We start from the raw sequence: 10,732 nt of genomic DNA, 5'->3' as shown, positions 1-10,732 counted from the left end.
TGTTAGGAGTAAGGGAATTGAACGTTGCAAGCATTTAAAATAGAAGTTAGATAATATTGAATTGCATATAGCGGTCCAAATCCTCTAAATTGAAAATTTCCTGCTAACATGATGTCACGGATATAATTTTGCTCGTAGCATAAACATAGATGAACCATAATACAGTAAAAGGAATCAACCATGCTGGCGCAGCTTGATTTTCAAATAGTTGTCGACCCTGGCACAGAAAACTTAACTAATCTCATGAAATTATTTTGGTTCTTCAGCAGACAGATTTTAACAAATTCTGTGATATCAAAGCCGTTGAATTGAGAACATTTTCCACACAAAGTTAACTAAGTGTATAATATAGGTTTGCTCGTAGTAAACAGACATATAAACTAGAATCGATATAGTAAGATATCAATTAGATATCAATTATTTGCAATGAGCTTGCTATTCATCATCTGCGGATAGATTTTAGCAATCTATTTGTTTTCAAAGCTCTTGAACGTGGGAATACTTATTTTTGTGACAAATTTCACCTTTGATTCCCCAGCAGATTGAAAGAACATCTAATTCAAGCAAATGAAATTAAGACTTCAGATCGAAATTGACAATTATTCAATTAGCTTCCGTACTGAAGCACTTTCTGCAAGTTTGACAAAGTTATTTTCATTCGGACAAAAGGAACTCGAATAAATTCTTTGTTGGTTTTGATAGCCAGTTTTGTTTCTGACGGGGTTAGGCTTAATGGAAATGCACGTGAAAAAAGCTTTTCACTGAAGCGCTTTTTGCAATTTTTGACATTGCTTTTTAAAATTCCGCCATGCTTCTTGAGGCTTGGCCATCACTCAGACCGTGAGAGTTATGAAACTATCAAAACCGAACATATTACTTCAACTGTACATATAATTATTTGGCGTTTTAGCTCAAATGTCATAGGTAGACATTAACTCGGATAACTTCGTTTCCATTATTTGGTCTCAATTTTTACTTCTGATTTGCTGTCCTACAACCAATATATTTTAGCCAGTTTTGGTTACTATTATGGTGTTAGGAGTCAAGGAATTGAACGTTGCAAGCATTTAAAATAGAGGTTAGATAATATTGAATTGCAAATAGCGGTCCATATCCTCTAAATTGAAAATTTCCTGCTAACATGATGTCACGGATACAATTTTGCTCGTAGCATAAACATAGATGAACAATAATACAGTAAAAGGAATCAACCAGGCTGGCGCAGCTTGATTTTCAAATAGTTGTCGACCCTGGCACAGAAAGTTTAACTAATCTCTTGAAATTACTTTGGTTCTTCAGCTGACAGATTTTAACAGTTTCTGTGATATCAAAGCTGTTGAATTGGGAACATTTTCTAAACAAAGTTAACGAAGTTTATAATATAGGTTTGCTCGTAGTAAACAGACATATAAACTAGAATCGATATAGTAAGATGTCAATTAGATATCAACTATTTGCAATGAGCTTGCTATTCATCATCAGCGGACAGATTTTAGCAGTCTATTTGATTTCAAATCTCTTGAACGTGGGAATAATTATTTTTGTAACAAATTTCACCCTTGATTCCCCAGCAGATCGAAAGAACATATAATGCAAGCAAATGAAATTAAGACTTCAGATCGAAATTGACAATTAATCGAATTAGCTTCTGTACTGAAGCACTTTCTGCAAGTTTGACAAAGTTTTTTTCGTTCGGACAAAAGGAACTCGAATAAATTCTTTGTTGGTTTTGATAGCCAGTTTTGGTTATGACGGGGTTAGGCTTAATGGAAATTCACGTAAAAAAAGCATTTCACTGAAGCTCTTTTTGCAAGTTTTGACATTGCTTTTTAAAACTCGGCAATGCCTCTTGAGGCTTGGCCATCACTCAGACCGTGAGAGTCATGAAACTATCAAAACAGAACATATTACCTCAACTGTACATATAATTTTTTGGCGTTTTAGCTCAAATGTGATAGGTAGACATTAACTCGGATAACTTCGTTTCCATTATTTGGTCTCAATTTTTGCTTCTGATTTGCTGTCCTATCACCATTATTTTTTATCCAGTTTTGGTTATTATTGTGGTGTTAGGAGTAAGGGAATTGAACGTTGCAAGCATTTAAAATAGAAGTTAGATAATATTGAATTGCATATAGCGGTCCAAATCCTCTAAATTGAAAATTTCCTGCTAACATGATGTCACGGATATATCTTTGCTCGTAGCATAAACATAGCTGAACAATAATACAGTGAAAGGAATCAACCATGCTGACGCAGCTTGATTTTCAAATAGTTGTCGATCCTGGCACAGAAAATTTAACTAATCTCATGAAATTACTTTGGTTCTTCAGCAGACAGATTTTAACAACTTCTGTGATATCAAAGGTTTTGAATTGGGAACTTTTTCTAAACAATGTTAACGAAGTGTATAATAGAGTTTTGCTCGTAGCAAACAGACATATAAACTAGAATCGATATAGTAAGATATCAATTAGATATCAATTATTTGCAATGAGCTTGCTATTCATCATCAGCGGACAAATTTTAGCAATCTATTAGATTTCAAAGCACTTGAACGTGGGAATACTTATTTTTGTGACAGATTTCACCCTTGATTTGACAGCAGATCGACAGAACATCTAATGCAAGCAAATGAAATTAAGACTTCAGATCGAAATTGACAATTAATCCTTTTGGCTTCTGTACGTAAGCACTTTCTGAAAGTTTGACAAAGTTATTTTCATTCGGACAAAAGGAACTCGAATAAATTCTTTGTTGGTTTTGATAGCCAGTTTTGGTTATGACGGGGTTAGGCTTAATGGAAATGCACGTAAAAAAAGCATTTCACTGAAGCGCTTTTTGCAAGTTTTGACATTGCTTTTTAAAATTCGGCAATGCCTCCTGAGGGTTGGCCATCACTCAGACCGTGAGAGTCATGAAACTATCAAAACAGAACATATTACCTCAACTGTACATATAATTTTTTGGCGTTTTAGCTCAAATGTGATAGGTAGACATTAACTCGGATAACTTCGTTTCCATTATTTGGTCTCAATTTTTGCTTCTGATTTGCTGTCCTATCACCATTATTTTTTATCCAGTTTTGGTTATTATTGTGGTGTTAGGAGTAAGGGAATTGAATGTTGCAAGCATTTAAAATAGAAGTTAGATAATATTGAATTGCATATAGCGGTCCAAATCCTCTAAATTGAAAATTTCCTGCTAACATGATGTCACGGATATATCTTTGCTCGTAGCATAAACATAGCTGAACAATAATACAGTGAAAGGAATCAACCATGCTGACGCAGCTTGATTTTCAAATAGTTGTCGATCCTGGCACAGAAAATTTAACTAATCTCATGAAATTACTTTAGTTCTTCAGCAGGCAGATTTTAACAACTTCTGTGATATCAAAGGTTTTGAATTGGAAACATTTTCTAAACAATGTTAACGAAGGGTATAATAGAGTTTTGCTCGTAGTAAACAGACATATAAACTAGAATCGATATAGTAAGATATCAATTAGATATCAATTATTTGCAATGAGCTTGCTATTCATCATCAGCGGACAGATTTTAGCAATCTATTAGATTTCAAAGCACTTGAACGTGGGAAAACTTATTTTTGTGACAATTTTCACCCTTGATTTGACAGCAGATCGACAGAACATCTAATGCAAGCAAATGAAATTAAGACTTCAGATCGAAATTGACAATTAATCCTTTTGGCTTCTGTACTGAAGCACTTTCTGCAAATTTGACAAAGTTATTTTCATTCGGACAAAAGGAACTCGAATAAATTCTTTGTTGGTTTTGATAGCCAGTTTTGGTTATGACGGGTTAGGCTTTATGGAAATGCACGTTAAAAAAGCATTTCACTGAAGTGCTTTTAGCAAGCTTTGACATTGCTTTTTAAAATTCGGCCATGCCTTTTGAGGCTTGGCCATCGCTCAGACCGTGAGCGTTATGAAACTATCAAAACCGAACATATTACCTCAACTGTACATAAAAATGTTTGGCGTTTTGGCTCATATGTGATAGGTACATATTAACTCGGATAAATTCGTTTCCATTATTTGGTCTCAATTTTGCTTTTGATTTGTTGTCCTATCACCATTATATTTTAGCCGGTCTTGGTTATTATTATGGTGTTAGGAGTAAGGGAATTGAACGTTGCAAGCTTTTAAAATAGAAGTTAGATAATATTGAATTGCATATAGCGGTCCAAATCCTCTAAATTAAAAATTTCCTGGTAACATGATGTCACGGATATATCTTTGCTCGTAGCATAAACATAGATGAACAATAATACAGTAAAAAAAATCAACCATGCTGGCGCAGCTTGATTTTCAAATAGTTGTCGACCCTGGCACTGAAAATTTAACTAATCTCATGAAATTACTTTGGTTCTTCAGCAGACAGGTTTCAACAACTTTGTGATATCAAAGCTGTTTAATTGAGAACATTTTCCACACAAAGTTAACGAAGTTTATAATATAGGTTTGCTCGTAGTAAACAGACATATAAACTAGAATCGATATAGTAAGATATCAATTAGATATCAATTATTTGCAATGAGCTTGCTATTCATCATCAGCGGACATCATTAGCAATCTATTTGATTTCAAAGCTCTTGAACGTGGGATTACATATTTTTGTGACAAATTTCACCCTTGATTCCCCAGCAGATCGAAAGAACATCTAATGCAAGCAAATGAAATTAGGACTTCAGATCGAAATTGACAATTAATCGAATTAGCTTCTGTACTGAAGCACTTTCGGCAAGTTTGACAAATTTATTTTCATTCGGACAAAAGGAACTCGAATAAATTCTTTGTTGGTTTTGATAGCCAGTTTTGGTTATGACGGGGTTAGGCTCAATGGAAATGCACGTAAAAAAAGCATTTCACTGAAGCGCTTTTTGCAAGCTTTGACATTGCTTTTTAAGTTTCGGCCATGCCTCTTGAGGCTTGGCCATCACTCAGACCGTGAGAGCTGTGATATCCCTGACCGTAGAGATACGATTCGTGTCACAAATCCACTTAGAATTTTTTGAATGGATTCGAGGTGCGAATCCAAGATTTACTAAGTTGTGGGATTACCACTTTTAGATTTACTTTGCAATCGTGCTGCGATTACAGACAAAATCATTGAGTGTGGAGTTCCTCCTCGAATCCGATAGGATCGCTCTTAGTGAAAAACAGAGTAGATTGAAGCAACTGAATTCAATGATAAGGTTCTAGAGAATGAATAAATAATCAAAAGTAGGAGATTTGAGCAAAACTGAAAAGTTGACTTATTAGTCGGCGGCAAATTAATTATATGTGAAATGTGACTTTTAGCCTGACAAATTAACTTAAATTAATTTAGTACTAAGTAATCAAACATTAATATGGTACAACCGTACCACATATCCTCTGCTCGAGAGAAATTTTAAACTGCAATAGTGTAAAAATTTTGAATAATAATAACATGTGTACTGGTTAGTATAAATAGAAAATAATGTGAGTAACTGCAAATGAATGATGACATGGCAATGGAAATGAGGGGCTTATGCTTAAAGAATAAAATCAATGTAAAATCTCAACATTCACTGGAAAGCACAAACAGAAAACATAAACTAAGGCACAATCGAAGTGCGAATCCCCGAAAGTAATAACATTTAGAATATGGATACATATGCAGCATCAAATTTTAACTGAAGAAATTGAGACACAAACGCAAATAAATAGTGAACATTAACACAAAATGAGCGCACAAGTGGTACGAATCCATATTTAAATTAAGAATGAAGGATTAATTAATTCAGAATTAACACAAGCAACAATTTAACAAATTGAACATAATCGTTTGTAGTTTAAATTTGATTTTCGGCGTCAAAGACGCTCATGCTTATTTCTCTTGTATAATCCTCATAGTCATAGCTCTCAGGTGACTATGTTCGAACAGGAGGGGGTGCAGGAGGACTCACTACTTGTAACTCATAATAGGTCGCTGGTGCAGAAGGTTGAGCTGCCTCTTCCTGGATTGTTGTCGCGATTACTGGATTTTCAGGCTTTTGTTTCTTATGTGCAGGGGCGGCAGAGTCATCGCTTACTGAGCACGCAGAACTTTCGAAACCGAAATAGTCGGGGGCGCGTCGGGTTGAATTATTTCGGGACGTTGAAGGTGAATCGGCGGAAGATGTTACTGAAGACGCAGCAACAGAAGAAGCATTCGATGTGTTGAGGGTTGCAGTAGTATTTCTGGAACGTTTGCCTCCTGCTTGTGGTTTTTTAGGTTTTCGAGATGCCATCGCCTTTGAAATATTGCTATTAGCAGACGAGACTCCCGAGGCTGCGTCTGATTGGGTCGGGCGGTGACGACTTTTGATTTCCCCCCGGAATTTCTTTTTGAGCTCTTTGGTATGCTGTGAAATCTTTTCCTCCGTGGTTTTTTCATAGGGGAGAGGGCGTCGTTTTGCATACTCCCAAAGGTCTGTGTTGCGTTCTGCGCGAGTGCCAAATTTGTCGATGTCACTATTTCGTACGCAAACTTCGGGTATTCCAGGTTCTTTAATAACTGTAGTAGTATCAGATGTTCGTACGACTGTACTACCCGGTGCTAGAGTTTCCCATAATCCACGAAGGTCCCGTTTTGATCGCTTCGTTACTTTGCGTGCCAATTTGTGATCAAGTGACTGTTCTGTCCGAGGGATTGGGTTGTTAAGTTTGGGATGCACGATAAAACGGGAAATGGACTTATTGTGATCCCCATTGTAGCGGCGTCCCGCATCTACTTGTGCTTTCTGCATTGCCTCTTCTATGAGGATATCACTACGATCACTTATGACCCAACCGTTTTCGTCAACGTAGTCTTCTACTGGGACGGTATCGGCATCTAAATAATGGTGAAGAATATCTTCATATGAGGGATTAGATGACTTTGGTACTGTACTTATGTTACTTAGTGGTGTGTTCGGCTTTCTTCCAAAATGTGCTTCGAAAGGTGTTACGTTTGTTGTCTTTTGCTTGCAAATACGTAATTGATAGACTATTGACTTTATTGCTTCTTTAATTGTGAATGATTTGTTTCTATTATCTAATTTCATGCAGCTTAAGCGTCTTTTAATTGTTTGTATCAAACGCTCTACTAATCCTATAGCTCTATGATCTTTAGCAGGGGCAGTGAGTATGTTAATGTTATGTTGTTTACAGAAAGTTTTTACTTTGTTACCAATTATGCAACGTGCTTGAGCTAGTCTAATATTTCGGGGTACACCATGTATGTGAATGTAGTCATCTAAGAATTTAAGAACAGTTGGCCCATTAGCTTTTTCAAATACTTCTACAGTGGGAAATTTTGAAAAACGATCAATACGTGCAAGAAAATAAATATCTTGATCTTTTTCAGTTGTAATGGGTCCTCCAAAATCAATTTGTATTTCTTCATTAGGCTCTGTACATGTCTGCAATGGTTTCCATTTGGACGCCGGAACAATGGGCTTAAGATTCTTACCAATATCAGTACAAGGCTTGCACTGAGCCGCCTTGTTGAGGATTTCTCAGTGCATGTACGGCCAGAACGCGTACTGCCCGAGTGTTATCATTCCCCAACTATCAGGGTGTGTTAGATGAAGGCTTTCCAAAACTGCGTCCTGAATTGAATGAGGAATCGCTACCCTTTCATCTATACAAACACAACCCGAGCGGACGTGGAGATCTCTCCAATAAGAGAACATGTAAGGATTCACTTCCTTACATCTTTGGGGGTCGTTCTGAAGGATGCAGTCACGCATCTCTTTAAGGACGGCATCTTTGCTTGTGAGAACAGCCAAGAAGCCTTTAGTGAATAACTGTGTCAAGTTATTTTCAAAGACTTCTTCTTTCGACAAGTCCAAGTTTGGTGAATTTTGACCCTCGTTAGATGATCTCGTCGTGTTCACTGCTGAATTGGGGGTAGATTGAAACGTGACTCGGCTGTGTGTAGGAGGAGTTTGTGGGTTGGATGTTATGTTGCTCATTGTGTTAGTGGAAATTGTAAAGATATGTGATGCGTGTGTAGGGATTTCTGAATGAGTAGGGATTGAAGTTGAGTTCGAAGTTTTATTTGAACTAGATTGGAATAGTGTTGCGTTTGCAGAATTCTCAAGAAGCAACTGAGTTGTATTACGATTTAAGGCAGAAAGCAAATTGGAATAGTTTGTTAAGCGAGGATGCGAGGCACGTGTTGAATGTGTGTGAGTGACGCTGTTAAAGTGCTGTGATTGGCAGTTTTGTGGTGTGGTATTTACGAAAATTGCAGCAATAGCGTCACGAATGCGGGTAATTGTTGCTACCGCAAATTCCTCATCATATTTGTTTGTAACTTTTGCTTCTTGATTTGGTTGATGGGAAATGTAATCTACCAGCCCCATTTTTGCACCCATTATATGTTCGATGTTAAAATCAAAAGGTAAAAGACGATCTATCCAACGTGTTAATCTACTATTGTAGGATTTATTTGATCGATGTTCTTTCATAATTGAAAGCAGTGCTCGATGATCAGTAATGATTGTGAATGATTTGCCAAACAAATAATATTTAAAATATTCTACAGACCACACAACCCCTAACAATTCAAGTTCATTAACACTATAACGTTCCTCGTTTGAGTTGAGGAAACGAGACGCGAATGCAACTGTATGCCAACCTGTAGGTGAGCGTTGTTCTATAGCTGCTCCTAGTCCGGCTCTAGAAACATCGCAATTGATTCGCGTTTCCAAGTGCGGATTATAATGTGTATTTTCTGTTGCATTTTCGATTTTATTTTTAATTGCTTGAAAGTGAGTTTCAAGTTCAGTATTTCAAACAAATTTTCTATTCTTTTTTAGTAATAGTCGAAGAGGGTGGCACAATTGTGATAGATTAGGAATAAATTTTCCTAAGTAATGAACAGAACCTAAGAATGATCCTAGTTGTTTTAGGTTATTAGGTGCTGATGGAGAAACGATTGCCGCTGTTTTTGACTCAAGTGGTGCAATTCCTAATTGACTAAATTTATGTCCTAGCCATTCAATTTCTGTTTTAGCGAAATGACATTTAGGTAAGTTTATTCGTAAATTATCCTCATCTAATTTCTTTAAGCATTTATATACTAATTTTAAGTGGTCTTCTTTAGAACCACGGCTAACTACTATAATGTCATCTAGGAAACAATAGGTATTTTGGAGTCCGACTAAAGTATAATCCATTACTTTATGGAATGCTGCTGGCATATCAGTTAATCCGTAGAAACCGGTAATAAAGCGATATGTTCCAGTTCGCTCACCGCTAATGATATTGAAGTTACAATGCCGAGCCGTTTCCGGGTCTAATTTGAGTTGACTGTATGCGTACTTCAAATCCAAAATTGAAAAATATGCTGTTTCTTGTGAAGCCGATGTGTTCAAATTTTGTTGAATTGTGTCAATTAAATTATCAATAATTGGCATTTGGTATATATTTTAAAGTTAATTGGAACTCGTCGTCCTTTTTGATGTGTAGGTGTAAATTCTTTGTGAAATGTTGATTTGACTGAATGTTTTAAAGATTTACCGATTCGAGTGACCAGATCTGGAAAATCAAATGCAATCTGTTTCTTGATTAGGCATTGGTTTTGATCAATATTTGCAACTTGTTTCAACTGAGTAATAGAAAGACCTAGCTTTGGAAAAAGATCTCGTCCAATGATGGGTCTGTGACCGTCTTCCACTACTGTTACATCAACGCCCGTGGCTATCCAATCATTGCATTTGGTTTATGTATTGATCACGCCAACAAAATTGATTATATCATTAGAGAAAGTTTTCAAATCGTGTATTTCTGGCGATAGTACCCAATAGCTTTCATTGTACTCGGACACCACTGTGTCTGCTAAGCTTTTGTTTACGATAGTACACACGCTTCCCGAATTCACCAATGCCTTTGTTTTTGTATTCCCGAAAGAAATTTCTAAATTTGCTGGTTCCACCTCACGAACGTCATTTTCAATTGAAATCGCCGCTAAACAATTATCATCGTAATCATCGTAGTCCGAGTCATAGTTCGCGTCGTAGATGCTCTGCTGCTGTAGAAGTCTATTTATATTGTTGACCTGATCGGCCGCTGTTGCTGACGTACCTACTGTAGCCGCCTCTGAAACTTAGTCATCTACATAATTTACTCTGGGTTTGGGTTTATTAGGTTCTTTGGTTTTTCGACAAACTTTTGCAAAGTGGTTAGCAATTCCGCAGTTTTTACAGTTCCTGCCACGGGCAGGACATTTTTGTCTATGAAATGGCGACCAACCATAGCCACAAATTGGACAAATTGTTGGCTTCACAAACTGATTTGTCGACGCTCGTGATCTATTCCACGATCCCTGAACATTATTTATCGTCTGACTTGTAATTTCATTTGTAGTTGTCGAAGCTGGAGATCCAGATATTTTTAGTCGATTTTGTATTCCCATTTCAATGTTCATAGCAATTTCAAGAGCTTTTTTAGCCGTTCGTGTTTCTTTTAACAATTCCCTTTGGATTTCGCCATCTTGCATACTAGCTATGAAGACGTCACGAATGATCGACTCCTCGTGGCTTCCTAAATCACAATTCAAAGATAATTCCCGAAGGCAATCATAAAACTTTTCCACAGGCTCTCCCTTCATTTGCTTTCTAGTGAGAAAAGTGTAACGGTCAAATGTGATGTTTCGTTGTTTAGTAAACACTCTATCGAGACTTTCCCAGAGAGCCTTTGTTGTTACGCGATCAA

Source organism: Convolutriloba macropyga, chromosome 3 (assembly GCF_964194025.1).
Source record: "Convolutriloba macropyga chromosome 3, txConMacr16.3, whole genome shotgun sequence".
In the NCBI taxonomy this organism is placed as follows: Eukaryota; Metazoa; Xenacoelomorpha; order Acoela; family Convolutidae; genus Convolutriloba; species Convolutriloba macropyga.
This window is presented reverse-complemented; position numbering follows the sequence as displayed.